Genomic DNA, 13,879 nt, shown 5'->3' with positions numbered 1-13,879 from the left:
CTGTGACCCAATTCTGTGCAAACAGAGACCTGGGGGAAACCGTGGGCTTCTTCTCACAGCCACTTCCTGTCCCAGATCTGCAGCTCCCTGCCTTGCCCCAGGGCTTACCTGCCTGGTTACCAGTGCTGTCTGGGACTATGATTGCCCCCTGAAGGCCACTCCCCTAAAGCAACATGCAAATCCAGACCTGGTTTCTGGGGCTGCCAGGGCGGGGCCTCTGGGGCTCCAGCCAGGGTAGAATTCCAATCCCAGACATTGGGGACACCTCTGGGGACAGGCAGGCAGATGCTGGTGCTCTGCCCAGGTCCCAGAGCAGCTCTGTGTGGCATGCTCTCCAAGTCTCCCTTGGCTCCCAGAGAACAAGGGAAGACTGTGTGGGAAGCATTGCTCAGCAGTCCCCAAACCCCAAAAGGATTCAATAGAATCTCCAAATTTTCCCATGGATTCTTTTTTTTTTTTTAAGATTTATTTATTTTTGTTACAAAGTCAGATATACAGAGAGGAGCAGAGACAGAAAGGAAGATCTTCCGTCCTATGATTCACTCCCCAAGTGACCACAACGGCTGGTGCTATGCTGATCCAAAGCCAGGAGCCAGGAGCTCCCCTGGGTCTCGCACATGGGTGCAGGGTCCCAAGCCTTTGGGCTGTCCTCAACTGCTTTCCCAGGCAACCATCAGGGAGCTGGATGGGAAGTGGAGCAGCCGGGATCAGAACTGGCGACCATATGGGATCCTGGTGCGTGCAAGGCGAGGACCTTAACCACTATGTTATTGCGCCAGGCCCCAAAGATTTATTTTTACTTTGATTGGAAAGTCAAATGTACAGAGAGGAAGATCTTCCATCTGACGATTCACTCCCCAAGTGACTGCAATGGTCAGAGCTGAGCCGATCCAAAGCCAGGAGCCAGGAACCTCTTCCGGGTCTCCCACGTAGATGCAGGGTCCCAAGGCTTTGGACCATCCTCGACTGCTTTCCCAGGCCACAAGCAGGGAGCTGGATGGGAAGTGGAGCTGCTGGGATTAGAACCAGCACCAACATGGGATCCTGGCACATTCAAGACATTGAATTTAGCCACTAGGCTATCGAGCAGGGTCCTGGAAAGTGGTTTCATGATACTGCCCAGGTCCCTCGTGAGGAATGGGGCCGTTGATTGATAATCAAGTGGGGTTTATACAGAGCAGTGGGATCCTAAGCCAACTACCTACCTGTCCCATTTCATTTTCACTCAGAAAGTTCTGAGTCTTATTTTAAGTGTGCTGAGGAAGCTGATTCATCACATCTTTTGTAAGTTACTTCCTGCTGTTTAGGGATATAGGGCTTGTCCAGCCTGGATTCAGAACTCTCTGTCTCATCTAATGGAGCCCTCTCATGAGCTGGAGAATTTCTACTGAGTGCAGTGGGTGTGTCTCCTGCATCTTAATCATTACCCTGAGATGCTGCTGGCTTCGTTACGCAGGAGTCAGCAATGTAGGTAGCTTACTTATGAAACGTGTGGCAGTAATGTAAAAAAAATTTTTTTATTTAATTTATTTGAAAAGTAGAGTTACAGAGAGACAGAGAGAAGGAGAAAGCAGAAAGAGAGAAATCTTCCATCTGCTGGCTCATTTTTCTTTTTCTTTTTTTTTTAAGATTTATTTTTACTTTGATTGGAAAGTCAAATATACAGAAAGGAGGAGAGACAGAAAGGAAGATCTTCCGTCCGATGATTCACTCCCCTTGGCCATATGGAATCCTGGTGAGTGCAAAGCGAGGACTTTAGCCACCACGCTAGGCTACCATGCTGGGCCCTCTTTTTCTTTTCCTTTTCTTTCTTTCTTTTTTATTTTTAAGATTTATTTATTTTTATTGGAAAGTAAGATATATGGAGAGGAAGATCATCCATCCGTTGATTCACTCCCCAAATGGCCACAATGGCTGGAGCTGATCCAATCTGGTTTGCAGCTTTACGTACGCACCACAAAGCTAGCTGAGCCAGTCTGAAGCCAGGAGCCAGGAGCCTCTTCTGGCTCATGCTGGTGCAGGATTCCGGGGCCTTAGACTGTCCTCAATTGTTTTCCCAGGGTGTAAGCAGGGAGCTGGTTGGGAAGCAGGGCCACCAGGATACAACCTGACGCCCATATGGGATCCCGGCCAAGGTGAGGACTTTAGCCACTAAGCTACTGCGCTGGGCCCTTGTTCATTTTTCAAATGATCACAACAGCTGTACTGGGCCAAGTCAAAACCAGGAGCCAGGAGTTTCATCAAAGTCTCCCACATGAGTGCAAGGGCCCAAGTGCTTAGATTATCTTCCTCTGCTTTTTCCAGGCCATTAGCAGGGAGCTGGATTGGAACTGGAGCAGCTGGGACTAGAACTGGTATCCGCATAAGATACAAGTGTTGTTGGGCCCGACACGGTAGCTTAGCAGTATCTAACAGGTATGTAAGAGTTGACTTCTAGGGAAGTTCAAACTCAGTTGAAAAGGTTAGAAACATCTAAACCCAGGCCTGCTGAGCCCAGGGATGGCCTTGTTCAGGAACTGTCGAGCCACACACCTGGAGCCCAGGGGAACGAGGGGAACTTAACCTTTGCAATCCATTATGTTGACCTAAGACCAAGCCAAATCCAATCACCATGTGGAGCATGAGGCCAGACAGAGTGGCCTGGGTAGGAGTGCTGGGGTGGGAAGAGAGGAACAGGGTATATCAGCTGTCACTGGCCTGAGCTCAGGAAGGGGGCTGGCTGCTGGTGGCCTCCCTTGCTGTTCCCTGGATCTGGACCTGCCACCCAGGAGAGGGTTTTGGAGAAACAATGGGAAGATCCTGGCATAGTTGTTTGAACCTCAGCATCGACCACAGTCCTCAGCAGTCTAGGCGGCCCTTGCTCCCAGCTCAGGGTCGCTGGCCAGGAAGGTGGCAGGCAGCTCCCACTGGAGGACACAGCTGGTTCCCTGCATGCACACTGGAGCCCTCCACATGTCCTTGGTCCAAGAAGCCGCCAGAGCACAGACATTCTCCAGGACTTGGAAACTGAGTGGGGACAGAGGAGGTCCTGGTTCCTGGCCTACCTGCTTGTCCTGCCTGTGTCCTAGAGGTGGGACTACTGGTTCAGGCACAAATTGGGAACAAGGAGGAGCCCAGGTCAGGCAATGAACAAGTGGGCAGTGGCAGGAGAGGAGGGGGAGCGAAGGAAGATAGGGGGCAGGTGGGGGTGGGAGGATGGATGGCTGCACATAGGCTGGGAGTGCAGTGATCATGCCACATGCCGTCACTCGGAGCACTGCCTAGTGCGCCCAGCCAGCCAGGGCACTGTACGGGAACATCCTAAACCCTTTCGTGCCAAACCAGGACCCAAAAAAGGGCCATTGCTTCAGCGACTGACATCAGTTGATCTGTTCCAAAGGGCACCTGTGAGTGTGCCTGTGTTTGTTTTGGTACCCAGAGGTACGGCCTCCGGGCCACACAGGAGGTTCAGTGCGTTTCCACCCTTTGACGTCCAGACCCTCACAGAGGTTTATGTCCACTACACTGCCCCAGGCCCGCGTGTCCAACCTGGCCCAGCGTAGCATGACTGGCCAGGCTGGGACAGTTGTGGCCAGGTAGTACAGTCCATGCCCCTGTCACTTACCAACCCTCAGTGGGCCCTGAGGTCAGACAGACCCAGGTTCAAGTTCTAACTCCATTGCTTCCTGTACATGTGACCTTGAAGAAGTTTAGATAGGCTCAGTTCTTACTGCTGTGGCCATTTGGGGAGTGAACCAGCACATGGAAGATCTTTTTCTCTGTCTTTACTTCTCTCTGTAAATCTGCCTTTCCACTAAAAATAAATAAATCTGGACCTGGTGCGGTAGCCTAGTGGCTAAAAGCCCTCACCTTGCACGCCCAGGATCCCATATGGGCACCGGTTCTAATCCCGGCAGCCCCACTTCCCATCCAGCTCCCTGCTTGTGGCCTGGGAAAGCAGTTGAGGACAGTCCAAAGCCTTGGGACCTTGCACCTGCGTGGGAGACCCAGGAGAGGCTCCTGGCTCCTGGCTTTGAATTGGTTCAGCTCCAGCTGTTGCAGTCACTTGGGAAGTGAATCAATGGACGGAAGATCTTCCTCTCTCTTCCTGTCTGTATATCCGCCTTTCCAATAAAAATAAAATAAATCTTTAAAAAAATATAAATAAATCTTTGAAAAAAAAAACACTTACCAAGGAGTCAGTGCTTGCTGGAGGTGTGGGGAAGCAGCTGCCATGTGAATGATTGAACCTCTCCCCACTTTGCTCCCTGGCCACATGACCCACTGACAAGTCATTGTTAACAGAGGATTTTGCTGCCTGGGCCTGCATGCGCGTTTATAATTGTTACTGGCACCAAACGGGCCTTTTAAATTGCTGCTGGCTTCTGAGAAAAGAACAGAGGCAGATTTAACATGTAAATGATGCGTGGAGGCCAAGTGATGTCATGGCCGTGGTGCAGACCTGAGGGCTGCGGTCCTTCAAAGAGAAAGACAGTGGGGGCACGGAGTCCCTCCCCAGCCCATGGCAGACATGCACCAGCTACCGACACCCTGTCCATTCACCTGCTGCTGTTGATGTCCCCGGTCCTCCTGGGATGGCTGCTTCCTGCATATACATCACGCAAACCTCTCCGGTGTGGACGTGTCACTAACTGAAAACACCTGCATTAGGTCCCCTTTCCATAGGACTGAGAGGCCTCTCATGCCTGGGCATTTGAGACACATGAGCATCTCCAAAAAGGAAACTCATGGTGGCTAATAAACCATTTCTTTTTCACCAAAAAACCTTTTCACTCCATTTATATATTGATATGGAGATAACTATCACGGCAGATACACAGATTGCTTTATTTTTCCCCCAGAAACATTGCAGAGGGTCTAGTGTTGTGGCGCAGCAAGTTAAGCTGCCACCCACAGGCCTCTATTTCATTGGAGCCCCAGTTCATGTTTCAGTTGCTCCATTTCCCATCCAGCTCCCTGTTAAAACAGCTGGGGAAAAGCAGCCAAGGATGGCTCAAATCCTTGGGCCCCTGCATTCATGTGGGAGACCAGGATGGAAAGCCTGGCCCAGCAAGGGAACAGCAGATACAAGACATCCATTACCCTCTCTGTCTGTGTGTGTGTGTCTCTTCCCTCTTCTCTCTCTGTAACTCTTACAAATACATGAATAAGGTCTGGTGCGGTAGCCTAATGGCTAAATCTTTGCCTTGCATGTGCTGGGATCCCACATGTCACTGGTTCATATCCCAGCGACTCCACTTCCCATCCAGCTCCCTGCTTGTGGCCTGGGAAAGCAGTCGAGGATGGCCCAAAGCTTTGGGACCCTGTACCCACTTGACAGAGCTGGAGGAAGTTCCTGGTTCCTGGCTCTGGATCAGCACAGCACTGGCCACTGCGGCCACTTGGGGAGTGAATCATCGAATGAAAGATCTTTTTATCTGTATATCTGTCTTTCCAATAAAAATAAATCTTAAACAAACAAATAAATATTTTTTTAAAAAAGACAACACATTGGAGGGAGAAACCCAATCCTTTACACGCCAGCACTCAGATATGGAGTGGAAGGCACAGCAACATCACACCGTGTCTTGGGCTTCGACCTTTGAGTCACTCATTTCCCTGTTCGTCATGGAGTGCTGGTTACATAAGAGCTACAAGAAGCAAGATATTCATAACACTGTGAAGATCACCCATGAGGCAGCGGGGTTTCCAGGCGTCTCCTGCCCATCAAGGGACTAGGCAGGGCTTACACCAGAGCCCCATGGCCATGGCCACAGCAAGAAAAGGCAGTGCTGTCTCCTTGGAGGACAGTCTTCTGGAACATTCTCCACTAATGAGTTCTTCTCTCTAAAAATCCAAGTCAGGAAGATCAGCCCTCCAAGGAAAACGTGCAGTTACTTGACTCCCTGAGTGGCCGGGCCTCCAGAACCCCACATGGACAGCCCTGCTCTCCGTGTGTCCCACACGGATCCTTGTTCCCCTCCCCGCCCGCCAGGCAGGCACAGGCCTGGGAGCGGCAGCAGCGGGCAAAGCCTCCATCAGCCCTGGTCCATCGGTCATCGCCAGGCACCTGGCTGCTCTGCACGTCTGGAGGAGAACAAGGAGGGAGGTGCTGCCCCACAGGGCTGCTGGCTGACCTTCGACCTCAGAGCAGGCAGTTTGCAGAACAGGCACAGGACCCAGGAAGCCGCGGCAGCTGACACGCATGCGAGCCAGCACAGGAAGGGGAGTTGCTTTTAAGGCCAAGCGTCATGGATCAGGGCCCTGGGGTCAGGCCAAGAAAGCTCCTGGAGACCAGCTAGGAGGAAGCCTGCCTTCCCAAGGATGAGGAGGGTCTCTCGCAGTCCAGGGGCGATTGTGCTGGCTGTGAGGAGCTGCACCTGCTGGGCTTCACAGCCACATTTCACAGATGAGGAAACTGACATTCCAGAGTGTGTCGGAGCTGAACTTGAAGCCAGGGCCAGGCTTGGCCACCAGCATGCTATACTGGAACAGCTCAGTGAGTCAGCAGCATGAAGGCCTTCAGGACACTCACGGAAAATGCGGGTGGGTGGGCATGGTGGCCCACGGGCCAAGCCCCGCCTCGGGTCACCTGCTTCCTGTGCTGGAGTGCCCGGAGTTCAAGTCTGGGCTCTGCTTTGCATTCCAGCAGGTTTAGGCCTCTGCCACCCACATGAAAGGCCCAGGTCTAGTTCCTGGTTTCTGACTTCTTCCTGGCCCAGCCCCACCCGCTGAGAACATCCGGGAGAATGAGCCAGCAAATGGAAGATCTCTATCTTGTCGCCTTTTTAGTCAAATGAAAATCAACAGCAAATCTTTAAAAAAGGGAAGTAAAACTTGGGCACACATTTCAGAAGTCTTTTGCACCACAATCGACATCTTGATCATCCCATTTCCCACAGACTTTGGCAGGGCCCTTGTGCTGCCCAGGGTGCAGATGCACACACCTTGCCCAAGGAGCGGGAAGTCTGACTCAGGCCAGCAAGCCAGGGTGGGGGGTCATATTTGTCTCAGCCCAGTCCTCTTCCAGAGGCTGAGCAGAGGGGTCTCCCAGGCAGGCTTTCCACTCGACTCCCCCGGGTTCAAACTCCAGGGATATCATCTGAGCAGGTCTCTAGGCCTCAGGTTCCAGCACGGGTCTGTAGCCAACTCTATGGTTGTTACGAGCAATAAACAAGGCACTTAGCACAGCACCTGCCAGCGCCAGCCAGCCTGTGCTCTGACAGCTTTAGCTACCCTCTGCGGCCAGGTGTCCTGCGCCTAATGGTCATGTGGTGGTGGGTGATGGTGGGAGGTGGGAATGTAGGTAAGGGAGGAGCAACGGATTGGGCCTCAGGGGCCAGGCTGTGGGATCCCAGGCCTGACTGTCCCTACATACAGGGTCCTGTGCTGGCCCCTACTGTCCTAGCCAGATGCATGGACCCTTCTGGTGTGTTGTTTGCAGGCCTGCTCGAAGCTTACCTTCCCACTGTATGGTTTGAGAAAGTCACTTGACTTCCCCAGGCCGGTCCCACACCGGGAAACCTCAGGAGGGTCACCTATGGGGCTTGCTGTGTAGGGCTGTGGCAGATTCCCACTCCTGCTCCCTGCATCTCTTCTCCCCATGGTGGCTGGGGAACCTTTGAGAGGCTAAGTTAGTGCCTCTCAAAGATGGCTCAGTGGCTAAATCCTTATTTTGCAAGCACCGGGACCCAAAATGGATGCCGGTTCATGTCCCAGCTGCTCCACTTCCCATCTGGCTCCCTGCTTGTAGCCTGAGAAAGCAGTTGAGATGGCCCAAAGCTTTGGGACCCTGTACCCACGTGGGAGACCTGGAAGAGGTTCCTGGTTCCTGGCTTCGGATCGGCACAGCACCGGCCATTGTGCTCACTTGGGGAGTGAATCATTGGACGGAAGATCTTCCTTTCTGTCTCTCCTCCTCTCTGTATATCTGACTTTGTAATAAAAATAAATAAATCTTAAAAAAAAAAGTCAGATTTACAGATAGAAGGAAAGACAGAGAGAAAGATATTCCATCCACGGTTCACTACCTAAATGGCTGCAATGACCAGAGCTAAGCCAATCTGAAGCTAGGAGCCAGGAGCTTCTTCCAGGATTCCCACGTGGGTGCAGGGTCCCAAGGCTTTGGGCCATCCTCGACTGCTTTCCCAGGCCACAAGCAGGGAGCTGGATGAGAAGGGGAGCTGCCGGGATTAGAACCAGCTCCCATATGGGATCCTGGTGCGTTCAAGGCGAGGACTTTAGCCACTAGGCCACCTCGCCAGGCCCTAAATCTGACTTTTTAATAAAAATAAACAGGGGCCGGTGTTGGGCGCAGCTCTTTAGTAGCCGCATGGGACACCTGTGTCTCATTTCCTGCTACCTGACTTTGTGCTCTGAAGCTGCTGCCAACCCAAGTTTCCTGCTGATGTGCACCCTGGGAGGCAGCAGGTGACAGCTGTGGGACTGGCGTCCCTGGCACCAATGTGGGAGTCCCCAGGATGGAGTTCCAGGTTCCCAGCCATTGCAGGCATTGGGTTGCTGGCTCCCACCTGGCCAAGACCACCTGGGAAGTGAACCAGTTAAGAGAAGATCTATTGTATGTCTCAATCTGTCTTTTAAATCCAGTGCAAATAAGGAGAGTGAATTAGTACAATTCCTCCAAAATGAAACACTGCTCTGTGACTAACATGACATTGGATCCCAGCTTTTATTGGGTACCTTTTGCTCACCCCTCAGCTCCTCCCATGCTCACCCCGAGACCTATCCACAGACCTGAGTCCCTGCCCATATCTCTACCTGGGACCCCTTCTTCCCCACGTTTATTGCTTTGCTTCTTCCTTCGGTTCAAACATCACCTCCTTCCAGAGGCCCTCCCTGACTACCCCAGGGACAGCCCATCCCCCATGAGCTTCCATTGATCCTCTTTTTTATTGATTGATTTTTTAAAAAAGATTTATTTTATTTATTTGATAGGCAGAGCAGTATTCCACCTACTGATTCACTTCCTGAATGGTTGCAAGAGCCATAGCTGAACTGGTCTGACCCAGGAGCCAGAAACACCGTCTGGGTCTCCTTCATGGGTGCAGGAACCCAAACACTTAGGCTGCTTTCCTAGGCATATTAGTAGAGAGCTCAGTCAGAAGGGGGTCAGCTGGACTCAAACTGACGGCACTTGCAAGTAGAGGCTTTACCTACTCTGCCACCATGAGAATCCCTATTTTTTAAATTATTTAAAAAAATTTTTAGAAAGATTTATTTTTATTGGAAAGTCAGATTTACAGAGAGAAGGGAGACAGAGAGAAAATATCCTTTGTCCACTGGCTTATTCCTAAGTGGCCACAAGGGCATGAGCTGAGCCAGAGCTAAACCGATCCGAAGCCAGGAGCCAGGAGCTCCTCCAGGTCTCCCACGCGGGTGCAGGGTCCCAAAACTTTGACCATTCTCTACTGCTTTCTCAGGCCACAGCAGGAAACTGGATGGGAAGTGGAGCAGTCGGGATACGAACTGGCACCCAGTGGGATCCCAGTGCATGCAAGGTAAGGATTTAGTAACTGAGCCATCCTGTTGGGCCCCAAATAAGTAAGTTTAAGAATATGTATTAGTTGTTTGAAAGGCAGATCATGTGATAGCGGGAGAATGCTTGATCTTCTGTCCGCTGGTTCACTCCCCATATGCTGCACTAGACAGAGCTGGGCAAGGGCAAGGCCAAAAGCCATGAGCTCCATCCAGGTCTCCCCATTTAGCAGTGGGGCCAACTACTTAGATCATACCTAATGCCTTCCCAGTGCCTTGCTAAGGAGCTGGATCAGCAGTGGAGGAGCTGGGACTTGAACCAGCACTGGGATATGGGATGTGGCATGGCCCACCAGTGGTGGTCTACCTACTGTGCCCAGTGCTACCCCTGCCCTCTTTAACCTTTTCCCAGCGTCCTTCTGTTAGCCTAGTGTGCTTGTCATTGGCCTCACTTGATGAACCTGGGGAATGGGGAAGAGACCCTGTATCCAGTCCAAGAAGTGGATGAATGAAATGCCTTATACACAATCAGTACTTCATACCTACCTCGTCCCTGCAGCACCCTTCCCCTTGCTCCCGTTTAAGCTTAGACACACATGTCCTGCCCCTGCTAAGGGTAAGCAGAGCCCGGCAGGTGCAGCACAGCATGGGCCTCGGCTGTGACCCAATGTCCTGCACCCCATGGAGACATGACCTGCCTGCCTGTAGGTACTGCCTGGCTGCTCCCTTGGCACTGTTTGTTTTAGGAATTAAAGTGAATGGAAGAGCCTGTACGTTTTTCAGAATTGCGTCCTTGTTTCCTGGCAGCCAGGGCCATGTTTGTTGTTCGGTTTTTCCAAGCCCCCGCTACTAGTCTTCCAGGCACATTGGCTTGATAGAATCATCCTGTGGGCCGACTCCTAAGCCCTAGGCTGGCCCACTCTGCCCTCAGCCCCACTGTGCACTCCTTCCTCAGCTTCACCTGTGGCCCACACACACTTCCTTAGTGTTGCTGTTGTTTTTAAGATTTATTCCATTCATTTGAAAGAGTTACAGAAGGATCTTGCATCCCTTTATTTGCTGCCCAGGTAATTACAGGCCAGGAGCCTGAAACTCCACCCCGGTCTCCCACGTGGGTACAGGAGCCCTAGCATTTGAACCATCCTCCACTGCTTTCCTAGACCATTAGCAGGGAGCTGGATCAGAACTGGAGCTGCCAGGACTCAAACCAGTGGCCATGGCCATCACATTTTCATGTTTGAAGTTCTACTGTGAACTGGCCACAGTCAAGGAAGCAGCTACTCTATAATAGTGAACTTTGAAATATATTCCATGCATTTGAAAAACAGCTTTAGTGAGGTATGATTGCCAGGCTATAAACTGCATGCATTTACAGCAGACAACTCAGTAATTAAGGGACACGTGCACACGTGCCATAGCCACGCTAATGGGCAGACCCAGCACCCTCAACATCCTCTGCTCCTCCCTGCCCTGCCCCCAGAAGCCACAGCTGTGCTTTTTAAAAGATTAATTTATTTGAAAGGCAGGTTTACAGGGAAGGAAACACAACCTTCCATCTGCTGGTTTACTCCGTATATGGCCTCAACAGTCGAAGCTGGTCTGAAACCAGAAAGACAGGGTTTCTTCCGGGTCTTTGACAGGGTGCAAGGGCCCAAGCACTTGGGCCATTTTCTGCTGCTTTCCCAAGTGCATTAGCAGGGAACTGGTTTGCACTGGAGTGGTTAGGACCCAAACTGGCACCCACATGGTATTTCAGCACCACAGGTAGCAGCTTAACTTCTTGCGCCACAGGTCCAGCCCCACAGCTGTGCTTTCTAAGCACTTGTGTAACACTGCACTGCCCATCCCCCACCACAAGGACCTTGACCAGGGCATGGTGTCCTCAGGTGTCCTGAAGGTGCTATGGTTCTGCAATAGCCGCCTCAGACAGTATGAGTGTGAGTGCCACTTTGGTGTGTGGTTCCCAGCAGGCAATCCCTGCTGACCCCTGACAGTCCCACTCCTCACCATGGGCCACTGGCTCTCAGTGGGGAAGGGTCTGTTCCCCTAAAAAACAAGCATTTGACTGCGTTGGGATGTTTCTGGCTTCTGGTGCTTAGGGACCGTAGTGCCCACAGCCCCACAGACTGAAAAATTCAACAGGAACACATGAGGCTGGGCTAGGCTGGCATGAGAAGGGTGGGAAGCAGCCTGTGGGAGCTGTTAGACCATGGAGGGTGAAGATGTAGGGAGCCTCTGGTCCCAGCTCTGCCAGCAGGCTGGCTCTCCCCTCCCCCAAGCATGGAGACTTAAAAAAAAGATTTATTTTATTTTTATTGGAAAGACAGATACACAGAGAGGAGGAGAGATGGAAATATCTTCTGTCCAATGATGATTCACTTTCCAAGTGGTCACAACAGTTGGAGCTGCACTGAACTAAAACCAGGAGCCTCTTCCGGGTCTCCCACATATGTGCAGGGTCCCAACGCTTTAGGCCATTTTCAATTGCTTTCCCAGGCCACAATCAGGGAGCTGGATGGGAAGTGGGGCTGCCAGGATTAGAACCAGCAAACCAGCGCCCATATGGGATCCTGGCACGTTCAAGGCGAGGACTTTAGCTGCTATGCTACCACTTCGGGCCCATGGGGACTTATTTTTTAATTTGAAAGGCAGAGTTGCAGAAACAGCAGGAGAAACAGACATCTTCTATCCCCTAACTCATTCCCCTAGGAACTTGGACAGTCAGAAGCTAGAAGCCAAAAGCCTCTTGCAGGTCTCCGGCATGGCTGCAGGCTCCCAAAGACTTGGGCCATCTTCCGCTGCTTTCTCAGGCCACTAGCAGGGAACTGGATGGGAAGTGCAGCATCAGGTACTCGAACCAGCACCCATATGGGATACTGGGACCACAGGTGAAGGATTAACCCACTATGCCACTTCCACCAGCCCCAAGGGCAAGCTTTTTTTTTTTTTTTAAGAGATTTATTTTTATTGGAAAGTCAGATATACAGAGAGGAGGAAAAACAGAGGAAGATCTTCCGTTGATTGATTCATTCCCCAAGTGGCCACAATGGCCAGAGCTGAGCCAATCCGAAGCCAGGAGCTAGGAGCTTCTTCCAGTGGGTGCACGGTCCCAAGGCTTTGGGCTGTCCTTGACTATTTTGCCAGGCCACAAGCAGGGAGCCAGATGGGAAGTAGAGCAGCTGGGACACTAACTGGTGCCCATATGGGATCCTGGGCATGCAAGTGAGTACTTTAGCCACTAGGCCCAAGGGTGAGCTTTTTAAGACCCAGGACCCCCTGTTCAATGAGTATCTGCCACACAAGACTCCCTGTGTGGTCCACCTGGCTTCCAAGGTGCCTACCAGTGAGAGGCCTTATCTGGGGAAGGCAGAGCAGGAAGACAGCAGCAGGCCACCAGACCCACCAGGTACTAGGATGTGGGGGAGCCAGGTGGCCTCAGGTTGGTGCAGAGCTGTCACAATGCAGCTGGGATGCAGCCCCAGCAGGACCACATAAGTCACCACCAGATCTCATCCAGCTTTGGCTCCTCCTCCCACCCACAGACACCCTGTTGGCCTGTCCTACAAAGGAGGTTTTTCCAAAGCAGGTGAGCCAGAATTGGAAGGGCCCATCCCAGGACGGGCGTCTGCGGGACACACCAGCTGCCAGTGGGGCAGCAGCACCCAGGGCCCAGGAGTGGTGGCGCTGCATGGGAAGGACAGACATACTTTGTTCCACTTCGCACGACCTCATAGTTTTATTACCGTACCAGCTACTGTGGACACTCTGGACTGCGCGGGTAAGCCCACACAAGGCTCTTCCAGAAATGCCACTGTATGCCCTTGCTTGCTGGTGGGCACCGGTGACCTGGTCATCTTGCTGAATGCCAGCTGCAGGGAGGTGAGGGGAGTTGGAGTAGGTGGGGCCAAGGTCCCAGAGCACCCAGCAGGGGCCCCTGTTGTCAGAGAGACAAGTGGATTTCCGATGGGGGCAGCGTGGGGGGGTATTCTGTAGGTCACTGGGAGACTCTGGGATTAAACAAGGCCTGTCCGCTCCACCTCCAGGCTCCTAATCCTGCTAACTGCCAAAGGCCACCCTGATAACACAGAGCCGCTGCACCAGCACCCTGGCTCCAGGGGCCTGGAGGCCTGAGATAACCGGATTGGGAGTGACAAACAAAACATCACCTGCCCACAGGAATAGTGTCCAGGAGATGAAGGGAGGAGCTACCAGCTGCTGGCCCGTTGGACAGCTGCTTCTGCAAGACAGGACTCAAAGGGGGTACTAGGATGGAGGGCCCTGGCTCATCCCCCTCCCTGTTTCTGGCTCTCAGGGACAGACCCCTAGAGCTGGCCACGAAGACCTGCCTTACACAGGACAAGGGACCTGTGCTTGTTCACACATGCATGTGTATGTGATGGGTACA

The sequence above is a fragment of the Ochotona princeps genome, chromosome 6 (genome assembly GCF_030435755.1).
Source record: "Ochotona princeps isolate mOchPri1 chromosome 6, mOchPri1.hap1, whole genome shotgun sequence".
Taxonomy (NCBI): domain Eukaryota; kingdom Metazoa; phylum Chordata; class Mammalia; order Lagomorpha; family Ochotonidae; genus Ochotona; species Ochotona princeps.
Note: the sequence above shows the minus strand (reverse complement) of the source record.